Source organism: Ostrinia nubilalis, chromosome 23 (genome assembly GCF_963855985.1).
Source record: "Ostrinia nubilalis chromosome 23, ilOstNubi1.1, whole genome shotgun sequence".
NCBI classification, from domain to species: Eukaryota; Metazoa; Arthropoda; class Insecta; order Lepidoptera; family Crambidae; genus Ostrinia; species Ostrinia nubilalis.
In genome coordinates this window covers 5,819,777-5,832,430 of record NC_087110.1, presented here as the reverse complement: position 1 = coordinate 5,832,430, position 12,654 = coordinate 5,819,777, and positions in this window count along the sequence as shown.

Here is a 12,654-nt window from a genome sequence, read left to right as displayed (position 1 = left end):
AACGAACGTCTCTAATCTACCAAAAGCAATTAGAAGATATATGGCCTACACTCTTCACGCAGGTCTGTCTAGGAAAAGAATATTGTGAAATAGGCGATGAAAAGCACATAACCAACTTACATAATTATTAAAGGGGATGAAACGTTGCTGGATTTTCCGAACCACCTCTCTAAACTACCAGAGCAAAAGCGTGAGGAGTGAAGGTCATATCCTCCGACCTGAATCTTCACGCTGGGCTGACTAGAAAAAGAATAGGGTTAAATAGGGGACAAAGAGCACAGCCAATTTAATTCATTTTTTATGAAAAAGGGGATGAAACGTCGCTGGATTTCCTAGTGAACATACACCCTTATTGATGACGCTTCGCGACTCGCCAGGCATATTAATAACGCGTATTGTTTACTAAACCTACGCAGGTTTAAATGCTAATTAAATTTCACGCAACACAACATAAATCGCAAATTCATTTTGATGCAAATTTGTACTCGTAGTAGGCCAATTAAAATAACTGGGCCAGATACCAGATAAGCTGTATGCAGTAAATTGAGATTTTCTGAGAACCGTCCTAACACTTCAGTGCACTTCAGTAGGTATTGCATAAGGCATTTCTATTTATAATTAAAAAAAAAATAAAACAGAAACATCTATTATGAGAAATAGAAGAGGTTTCATCAAAGGGTAACCTGTTAGACCTTATTGTATGCTTGCTTCAACGTTTTAAGATTTTAATAGACATATTTTCAGTTTTAATATTTTGCTGTTCACTGCTGAAAATAGGCCTCCCTCAATGTTTTCCGTAAGGCGCTGGCTTCTTGCAAACTTTTTGAGGTCTGTCTACCTTAAATCATATCAAATAATAGATTAATCCAGATTAGAAGTGACCTTGTGGTTAAAATTGTTTAGGCTTACTGTCCACTTACACTGTGGCAGTCTGGCGTAGCTCAAGTGGCACAAAAATAATAAACAATTGCGGCTCACGAAGATGTTTTGGTTTCATTAAAGACATTTTCTCTGTAACCTAGCCTTAATTTTGGGCTGGATCTAGACTTCTTTGTGTAGGCTGCGAGAAATGTTTAATTTTGGCTTCAGGAATTTTTAAGGCTGGCAATTTAAGGCAAGCAGGAAAGAAAATATATTTTTGTATTTTCGAGTGTTGTCTTATAAGAAATTTTGTATTGTATTGTTTTAATTAAGGTTGCTTTAATACTTGATGGCAACGTCTGGGCTAAAATTAAAGATTTTCAATGAAATTGTGCTATGGGACCTTTGATTTATGTGTGTGATTCAGTGATTCTATTGAATCAATTACCTATTAATCACGGTTAATTATAAGTTTGACACTAAATTAATTGAATTTGCGGAATTTCATTGAAATATTATGTCAATTCGTAATAGCAGTCAATGAGATGGTGTAGTTGTAGGCACGAGTATAGTTGAGAGCAGGTTAACCTGAGGGCCTAGTGTGAGTTTAGTGTAAATGTATGACGGATTGTACAGCGCCCCTAGCGGGAAACGTTCAAAAACGAAAATTTTCATACATTTTTTAAACACACTCACTAGTGAGCGCGTTTGATGTAAATTCACACTCAGCCCACTGATCAATCATGTCAATTTGCCAAGTTGATTTTAAACGTTATGAGTTGACTTTCGAATAAGGCTCTAGTTAAAAGTTATTTTGTCTGGTGTTCTAGCAGCATTCGTATTGGCTTACGAAGTTCGCCAGATCAGCTAGTAATGCATAAAACGCCTGTGACGTGGTCAATAATTACCCACCCACGTGATTCGAAAACTGACGAGCAATTATGATCCCCAATGATTCGTGGGAAATAATTACCACCGATATATTGGACGTGAAATAACTCTGTTCCGAGTTAAATTGAATTGTGTTTGAATGCCGTTTATTTGGGCGAAGGATTATTAGATATCTGTCAATTATGAAAACATTACAATGTGATTTTGTATGATTTTAGATTGTACGAAGGTAAATCCAGCTAAAAACTGTGGTATCGTATTATACTTAATAAGTAGGTAACAAACTATTTAGTTTGATGTGCCGCCTTGGTAAACGTTCAGTGGTTTAGGCGTGAAAGCGTAACAGGCAGACAGAGTTACTTTCGCATTTTCATCATAGCTGGGCATTAACTCGTTAATCCGTTAATCGTTAATTAACGAAGTTAACATTTCTATTAACGGATTAACTTTTAAGTTAACTTTAAAAAATGTTAACGGACTCGTTAACTTCCGTTAAATTATCCTAAGTCCGTTAATCGTTAATCCAGTACCTACTATTTCCAAAAAAGATACAGCAGGCACGCTGAAAAACACTAGAAAAACGCGTTCTGACAAGTACGTTCGGGCTTCCAGAACTAAGCTTCCAGAAGCCAAAACAGTTTTTGTAACCAGAAAGAAACTATATAAAAATGCTATTTTTTTATTTAAAGCGTATCTTATGTATTAGTGTAATGTGTGGGACAAATCTTGCAACTAGTGATGTATAAGGCTCGAGGCTTCCGAGTCCTGCCGAGAGCTCAGAGTCGTTTACAGGGCCCGTTTGTATGAAGCTCGACGACTCGGAAGTCTTTTTTAGAGTTCGAGCCTTTTTCGGAGCTCGCCTCGTTTGTTGAAGCTTTTGTGTTAAGATCGTTATATTTAAAAAAAAACTGCAGAAATTCCATAAAGTTAATATTCCTCCTTCGGAATAGAGCAACAAAGAATGAGCGAGCGAGATGTCACTAGCTGAAACCCTGTGTGATAAAAAGAGATGTGTGATGCCGTCACCGTTACGTCAATAGAACCAATTTTGGAGCAAAAATGATTTTGAAGAAAAGTGCAATCCCAACAGAGCTAGTCTTTATCTAGGTGTGCGATGTCTACCCGCTAGAAGCCGTGAGGGTGTTTATAGGTACCTACTATGTTTGTGTAAATAAATAAGTTGAATAATTTGCATCAACTGAGTTTTTCTTAAATATTCTTTGACCACTCTCCCATATAAAATCCAATTCAAATTATCACTGTTAAGTGTGAATTAATATTATCGACATCGATGTTATTCATGTGAAAAATATCATAACATACATCACTGACATGCACACATATTTATTTTTACACACATAAAATAATGACATCCCAATTTTGGTTTCGTTCATGAAGCTACAGATAAAAATGGAGGCCAGACTCCCAATACCTACTTGAAGCACAAACTAAGTATCAGTATCTCGCTCTCTGTGGGCAGACTTGCTCTTTCTAAATAAACAAAAAATATAAAATTGCTCAAATTCAATGAAACCAATGTAAAATCTTTATTTCTTGACATAGGTATCATTAAAAATGATAAGTGTAATTACTGGTAAAACGTTTTAGGAAGAAATTACTGTAAAAAATGTGAAAAATGTTTACAATGATCCAATGTCGGAAATCACGAAATAAACACTTACGCGTGGAATCTTATGTCACTTCCAGGACAGCACGTACTACTGCAACCACGCACTACAAAATTTTGCACCAATTCTTGTGATAAAACAATGATTATTTCCTGTAAACAATCTCAAACGAAATTAACTGCTTAATAAACAAAATAGTAAACAACCGCCATGATGGGCCGGATTGGGCCGATGTTGCCACATGGTACCGATTACCCAGGAATTGGGATTGTAATTCCCTGATTCGCCAACACATTAAGCCTAAATGGCCGACAATTTTGTGATTTTTTATTTAACTAGGTAATCTTAGTTTCAAATATTAATTATTTATTTGTTTAACTTCTGTAGATAGCAATACTACAGTTCACACTAAAAAGAGAGGTAGGGCCGCAGAGAGCGAGATAGATATAAGTAGGTATTTGACTCAAGTTTTTGTTCCAAACTCTGCCCTCCATTTTTATCTGTAGCTTCATGGTTTCGTTTGACAGCTCGTGATTGTTGCTCTATTCCGAAGGAATATTATCTTTATGAGAAATTCTGATACCTACAATAAAATACATATTATTATTTGAAAAACGTTTTTCACAAAAGGAGACAAATCAAATAATGACTACATTTATGATTAGAATTATAACTTTTTCTAACAAAATAAAATATAAGTAAATTTTAAGAATCTTATAATAAAAATCAATGTAGCTAGGTGATGTTTTTTTATTTTTTTCGAAGGTTTGAGGTCTTTTGATGGTTCGAGTTCTTTAGAAGGCTCGAGCTCTTTTAAGGGGCACCGAGCCTACCGAGCTCACTGAGTCTTGCCATTCCGCTTTGAGGCTTCAAAAATAGGACTCGACGCCTCGATTCTTGTACATCACTACTTGCAACTGAATTTAAGACCAGTTCTCCAACCGATTGAGCTGCAATTTGGTATACTTATCAACTTATGTAAGTACGATGAAAATGGAAATGTTGTGGTATCATTGAGCTGGTCTAATGATGGAGTCAGGAGGCGGCCATAGGAACTCCTAAATGAAATGGCGGAATCGCATCGAATTTGGGTTCGTTGGATTTTTCTTTTCGAGCAATTTAGTACTAGATGATGTCCAGGATCCTGATGATGGAGTCAGGAGGTGGCCATAGAAATTCCTAAACGAAACGGTGGAAACTTATCGAGTTTGGGTTTGTTGGATTTGTCTTTTCGAGCACATTGGTGCTAAATTGTATTGTAATTGAACCAAGGCTCTGAGATTGAGATACTATAGACTAAGAGTGAACGCCAGACCAACGTCATTTTATAAAAGCTGAAAGCTTGTCAGCGTATGCTCCCAATATAGGTTAGAATGTTGGTGGATTATGAAGTTTGGGTCATCGTGGCTTTGGCAACTATCCTAAAAGAACTGTCTGGCAAGGAGTTGGAGCTGTCAAAACTGTCTGGGTAAAAAGAGGAATAAATTCCATGCGCGATACAAGCTTTCGAAATTATTTGAACCTTGCATACAATTATTTTTTTCGTTTTATTATAATGTGTTAACGGATTAACGATTAACGTTAACTTGCGTTAAATCTTGCTGAATGTAACGTTTTAACGTTTAACGAAGTTAATTTTTTTATTAACGGTTTAACGATTAACGAAGTTAACTATTTGATTAACGGTGCCCAGCTATGATTTTCATATTAGGGATATTCTCTTTAATCTGTGAAGTCTGTGATTTGTGAAGACATCGTGACACTTTTTTTTAAAGGGACATTCAGTAATTCTGATGATATTTTTTCAAATAATATAACTACCACAAAAGACTCTCGATTACATAAGCAAAAACAAAAGATTAGAAACAAATATTTACTTTAGTAAACCGTTTTCGTTCGCAAAGGAAAATGTGTAAGCATTGTGATACAGCGTCAACTCTTTTTATTGAGCACACAAACATGGTACCTTATTTCATTGTAATAAGTTTCTAATTTAAAAGAAACGTTTTCTTCTCCAATCAATTGTTATCTACCGGGAATATTAAACTGAATTATTCTTGTAAAATTTTAGCCAAACCCATAAACCTGGAAAATACCACCATAACGGTAGTCTCTTCGAAAAATTGAATATTTTCCCCGAATATACTAAAATAAAGGTCGAGCAATTTACCCTAAAAATGAATTATAACGGACAGTCGGGTTTGACAAAATTACAGGGCTATTGGTCGAACATTCAATGCCCCAACCATGGGTGTAGGTCAGTTTGGAAAAGTAATATTTTGTAAACATTGCATATGCGGCATTCATTATAATTGATGAATGACGATAAATACAGAGGTCCATCACTACTGATGTCTCTCTTTTGGTGTAAAAAATAGGAAAGTTTAAGGATTGACTTATGCCCGTTTTCACCATCAATCCCTAATTTTAAGTGACTCCCTATGAAAACAAAATTCCTGTTACGTGTTACAGTAGGGGTCACTTAATAATTAGGGATTGATAGTGAAAACGGGCATTAGAATTTGACGGAAACACTTTTCCCTTAAGTGTGAGTAAGTGAGCCCTAAATAACTCATCGGCTTCACCAAGCTGGTGAGTATGCAGTTCCATTTTCTTATCAAAAAGGCCCTCAACCTACTGTGTGAGAAGAACACATTCATGTCATGTTAGACAGCCACTGAACCATTTTAAATTTTTTCCAAATCATTTAAACAAAATAATATAAATTGATAAAGATCTCAGATTTGTAGTAACTTTTGATACTTATTAAACGAGTAACTTTTACACGAGTTCGCCAAAACTATCAAAGAAATTTCGTAAAACTCGTCACAAAGTCACTTGGTAAGACCCTCGGAACCCCATTACGTATTAACGGTGGCCAGTCCATCCCCGTCATAGCAGCCGAAGGGTTGACGACTGGGACGGAGTTATGAATTGTTTAAAGAACCTCTTTTAGTGCCTGGAAGACATTAACGAGGCTTGCTTCCGACATCGGACTAATTGTTATTTCTAACTACTTTATAATAAGTTTTATTTTCCTAGAAACATTTATTACTTTTTGATTGTTATTCTACTATAGTATGACCCGAACACATCTAGGTACACACATCACAAAACAGGAGTATTGTTTCTGGTTGATTTATGAAACGAAACCAGATGTCGGGTAAATAGAAAATGTTAAGTCTTTATTGGTCCTTCTTAATCATTGTGTGGTTGTAACAACCCTGATGACGCACTTAGTCCGAACCATTAGCAAATAACTCACTAACTCATCTTTGTTCAAAGAACTTTAATCTGAAAAGTGCAAAACATTAATATCGACGCTAAAACCCGCTCATCCATTTTAGTTACAACGCTGAATAGCTTAACCTTTTGCGCAGCAATCCAGACAGAAAACTAGACATTGTGGGTTTGCAAACTTAATTCAGCCTTTACTATTCTCAAAATGAACTTTCGATCGTTGCAATAAGGAGTATCAGACGGCTAAGATAACGTTGCCCATGGGTATTCACAGGTTTTCCAGGTCCTTTATGAGAGGAGTGTCCTTTCATACCACTCCTTTAACCCCGAGCTGCAATTATAGTTAGCGTGCCTCAGGGCTCCATTTTAGGGCCCCGCAGTTAAATCGGTCTTAAGGTTTTTGAGATCGTCTTGAAATGTAAAGAGAAATCTCAATTCAGATGAAAATTAAGTCTCGCTGCTAAATGCTCTGAATTAATTCGAATACAGATTGAGTGATATTCGACCTTATGGTGGTACGTGTAGGTGCTATAATAAGTAAAATATTCTGTTAATAAAGAGTATCTAACGCTGGCTCGATGCCGTGTTATTGAAGGAGGGAACATTTAAAGTGAACGACCGAAGAATATTAAAGATATTTTTGTACACAGAGAGGGTTATCTCAGTGTCGATGCACCTGATGAAAAACAGTTGTTTGTAGAACATTGGCTTTGCAACTTTTAATAATGGCGGGGCAGCAACTTTCTGAAACTAACATATTCAATGGGCATAACCCCATGTTGGGAAGCAGAGTTTTGTGTTAGTCGCAGAAAAAGTGACGATTTATTTATTTATTTATTTATTTATTTATTTATTATTCATTATTCGATTATTCGATGTCCGAATATTTTCGTGAAAAAATCTGTTTGTACACAGGTGAAAAAGTAACAGACATTGCTCCGACAATCGTGTAACTACATTGTGTTTATGATTATTTTATACTAATTAGGAGAGATTTATAACAATAGTTGTAGCTAAGTCAAGAAATCTACTTGTTAAACCCAGCCAAAACATAATAGCTTTCAGTTTTAAATGTAATGGAACGCGAATCTTATGTTTTATTTTTCATAGCTAGGATAATAATACAGCTCTGTGTGCGTGTGAAATATCTTCTGAAACCACTCAGACACCACTTTAAGCCTGTTTTCCGAGAAATTTTAGTAATAGAAAGTCTGCTTAGTAATTCATATTTGAATTTCGTACCCATGTGACACACAAATATCGACTTTCTTGTACGTCGCCATACTTTACGCTTTGAAACAAAGTGCTCTTATTACCAGTAATATGTAATGCGAAATGATAAATGAAAACCAATCCAATTTTAATGTATTAAGGTTCGAAATGGGAGCTCATTCATATCCCTAAGTATGATGTCATTTATTACAATAACTCGATGTGAAATCTAAGTTAAAATGCCATTCTGCTGCAGAACATGTACCTACTGACGACGGTATACCAAGGTAAACTGTAGCATCTTACACCATTGTTATAGATGCTATTTTGGAATAGAAATCTATAGTCTGATTCGGTTGACTGTATGTACGGAAATTGAATACGAGGTACACCATCGCATTATCTTCCTTAATATCAAATATTCATATGAAATCCTTTGTTCTCGGTTCTCCATTCCCATATATTTTCAGGGTGCCGCGGGCAAAAGTGAACGGCTGACTTAGAAACGGTTCAAGACATTTTTGCAGCACTTTTCAAGAAAAATGGTAATGAAATGTGCCTGTAGGTTTGTGTTATTTTTGAGTCTTATGTATAAACAGCTACGTAGGTACATTAGGAGGTGGAATACATTTTGAAATACATGTTGATACTTTTCCCGCAGTTATTAATGTATATGGATTACAATAAATCAGTCTTAACTGTGGGCTAAACAATGCGGGGACTTGTATCTTGTATAGTCAAACATAAAATATACATTTTTGGGAGCAAAATGGTACTTATCATTTTGCTACAAAAATGTATTATTTTATGTTTGACGTTCTGTCTATTATTAACTAATAAGATTCTGATCGCTTAAAACAACGATTTATAGCGAATCCTTGAGCTTGGTTTACGTCTACTTAGGAAATAAAAAGGTGATTTAATTTTTATATGATTGATGCAAACAAGTGTCAATATTCACTACGAGTAAATATCAGATTGTATCAGAACGTAATGGTTCCGAGCTGTATGCAAACTTAACCTACTTTAAGAACCTCGCGTAATATTCCCTGTTCACCCTTGACCGGTTTTTGAAAGATTTTTCACCTTTTGTGCTGCCGCGTCTAGCCCCCGTTTTTGTTGACAAAATACAGGCTTTTTGCACTTGTCCCTTGTACAAAGCGCCAAGTGCGAGCTTGTATTTCTGTAATTCGCCACTTGGCGTATTTTGCAGTACAAAAGTACTTTGTACTTTCGCAATAAGCCTTTGTTGCTACGGTCTTTGATTAATTAAGAAAACGTGCGGATTTTCCCAACAAAAATAAAATGCGAGAATTTGAATATTGCGCGCGGATTCTTTTCCAAAGGTACCAACATTTTCTGTGTATGAACATACCAACGGATTTAGAATAGCGACATTGCATTTTATAATTGGTTCATAGATATGAAAGAAAAAGAAAAGTAGATTTATTGATGTCACTAATATTTTAAATGGAAATCCTGGCTCCTAAACTAGTGTAAGCTGTATTTCAGAATACAGATAGCAAGATAAGATAAATGAATATTTTTAAAAGAAAATACATAAATTCTCATTCGACTGGGAACGGGAATGGTGACAACATTTTGAAGTAAGTCCACATTACGTTTTGGTTTCTAGCAAAATTATTATCATAATTATCAATAGGTAGGTACCTACACCTATTTAATTTGTCTCGAGTAATTCAAAATGACCAAATTGAATGAAATTCCTAGTATTTGTTATGAGTTGTTGATAACCACATCAGTTCCCTTTATAGAGGTCTTATCATTCTATTGCTATTACTAAATTTTGCGCAATAATTATTGACGTGCAATATTTGATATTGTAAACAAAACGCAATAAAAAGGCTAAGTAAATAACATAAACAATGATTCATTTCTCCAAAGTAGTTGAAATCTAAAATTAATCAGAATTAGTCAGACTTTAAAGTGGTAATAGGCAATGAGCTATGTCATAGCTCGTAGTCGATGGCCGCTGATGAAGAAAAGTTCTCGAATGGCGACCATGGACTGGAAGACCTTGTGTCCAACTCGATAGACTGACGATCGAGTGAAGGGTGCGGCAAATTTTTGGTAGAGACGATATCCTACATAAAATAAGCTTGTCATATAGGTAAATACTTTATTATAATAGGTATTAACCTAAATTGGAATTCAATATTTAGATTCTTTACCTTTCATGAGAATAAGAAAGAATATTAATAAATTGCTTAAACCATTAATCGTGTAGATCCTGCAATAGGTACATGAAGCTTGATACCTCTATTGTATGCTGCCCTATCATGATGACAGCTCTACGTTGACTGGACGTAAAGTTAAGGTCACAGCACACTTATCAACCCGGAAAGGGATCAACACCGCCTTTCGCCGCGCTCTCAATCGCGACGCGAGGCGTATACGTTACGGTGTGCGGATAAGTGTGCATTGCAGAATGGAGTTTAATACAAAGACGAGCTTTATATATTATAGATAGAAAAATACTGACCTCCTTGATTTAATTATGGTTACGATCCGTTTCTGGGTTGAAAAGTGTGCTTCATCCTTTATCGTGAAACCTGAAGCTCCGGAAAACAATTTTCGTACTCCCAATATTGAATACTCTTTACTTTTTACAACAAAGACGTTTCTCCAAAAATATCTATAGAAAAAACATTATCTTCATAAATGGTGTTTTCCACAAAAATGAGTTGCTGTATTTAATTAAGTTTGCGTCAAAAGCAAAATTCAAACTCATAAAATTTACGCTGCCCGTAATAATTACTTGACTGGTCGTAAACACTATAGCAGTTGGACACAGTAAGTCCACCTAACTCAAGTAAGTAACTAACTGAAAGCCCCTACATTAGTAAGTTTATTAATCGCCTTTGCAAACTATATCTCCATCGGCGTTTCATACCAAGTTCGTTCGTTTCCTAGTGTTGTCCACTGCTGGACAAACATAGGCCTCCCCTAAGGATTTCCATATCGAGTAAAATATTGGAAACCACGTGGTTATTGAATTAATTTAAACAGGTTTTAACCACGGACGGTGCAACTCGGTCGAAACGTCAGGCAAATACAGGTAATATTTCAATGTTACCTATCCGCGTATCGCGTTAAAACCTGTTTAAATTAATTCAATTATGCAACGCGAAAGTTTAAAATTAATAACCACGTGGTTAGATGATTTGATTACTCTCACGCTTAACGTGGATGTTTTAAAAAGCGATGACTACTGCTACTCTTCCCGTAGATGTCGTTAAAAGTAAATAGGATAAAAACAAATAATGCTAACGTCAAGCCTCACCAACTTGTCTAGCTGTAGCTAGCGTGAGGAGTTTAGGCCAAATCCTAGAGGATTTGGCCTAAACTCCTCACACCAATCAGAGGCAAATAGATTTGCCTCTGATAAATTAAAGAGGCCGTGCTCCTGCAGTGAAGACTTAAGTACGCCCATATATACAAACATTACTATGAGGTCTCCCAGTGCGCGTGGACGCACATGATATGATCCATCCGACCGATTTCGGCCATGGTGACCACTCCGACTCTTAGCTGTCTTGGTGGGGCGCTGGTGTGCCCGAAGATGGCTTACGTAGCCGATCTTTGCGGCAAACCCCCTTGCACATTGAGGGCATCTGAGCACGCCGCCAACATAGTTATAGTGAATGGCGGCAGATGGACGCACAGGGTAACACACGAACCACTCACAGAGCTCCGTTCAACGCTGTGCGTTCGATTTGCTGCTTCACATAAGCAAGAATCGTTTGTGAATACGGGCGTAAAAGAGTAATGTATGCAGTGATCCTCTTAAAATGTATACAAATGTAGTAAAGTTGCTAGACCTACTTATATTGTGACTACCGTAAACTGGGATGAAAATAAAATAGGTGCTTGGAAAACTTGTTTCTAGTTCAGGCTATTTTTAGTGGAGCTGCTAAAGTTATGGGGCTTCGGAGGCGGTAACGGTAAAAATATATGAATCTTGTAAATAAGTTATGTATGCGGTGAATAAGTGCTTGTTATTAAGGTACAGTTGACAGCACATCAAGTTACATTATTGTTGGAATATAGCACCTAGGACAAATAGATATAGGGTACCTTCTACCTTGATATGACGTCGATTATAATACCCTATCGTTTGTTCGTTTCAGCCGAATGACGTCCACTGCTGGACAAAGGCCTCCCCCAAGGATCTCTGCAAAGGCCAGTCTTGCGCCGTATATTGCTCTATGTCGTACAAAATCATGTAATTTAATTCATTTACTACATAGTTGCTCAACAATTACTTTGTGATAATTTATTTAATAATACAGTCTAGACGATAGCACAACCAGCTAAACAGTGGCACCTCATGTAAAAGTAAAGGCACTATTTTTCAACAGATAATGTAGGAGTTCGGTGTATTTTCGAGTGTGCGACTTTTTACATGCTCTACGATGCGTGTATCTGTGTAGAGAAGCTGTCATTTTGATGACTAAGCCTGCAAAAGGTGCTATTAAGATGTTGGTCCGTGTTACAAGGCGAAGTCCAAATCTCATTAATATTTTATAGTTTATTTTCTGTAATTAACTTAATCATTAAAGTTAAACTAATCAAAAGCCTCCTCTACTTGAGTAATCAAGTTTTGGACTTTATCCTGCAATACAGATTTATTTTCGTCTACCGCATTTTGACGTAGGTACTTATGTGGTTGATCCCGTACCAGCCAAACCAATGCCAATAACTATCCAGTACCCATTTAATTGTCCCGATTATTTACCACCGGATACGCTTGTCTGTAATCTTTGATGTGATTATCGTCCCGTTCAACCCGGGACGGGAC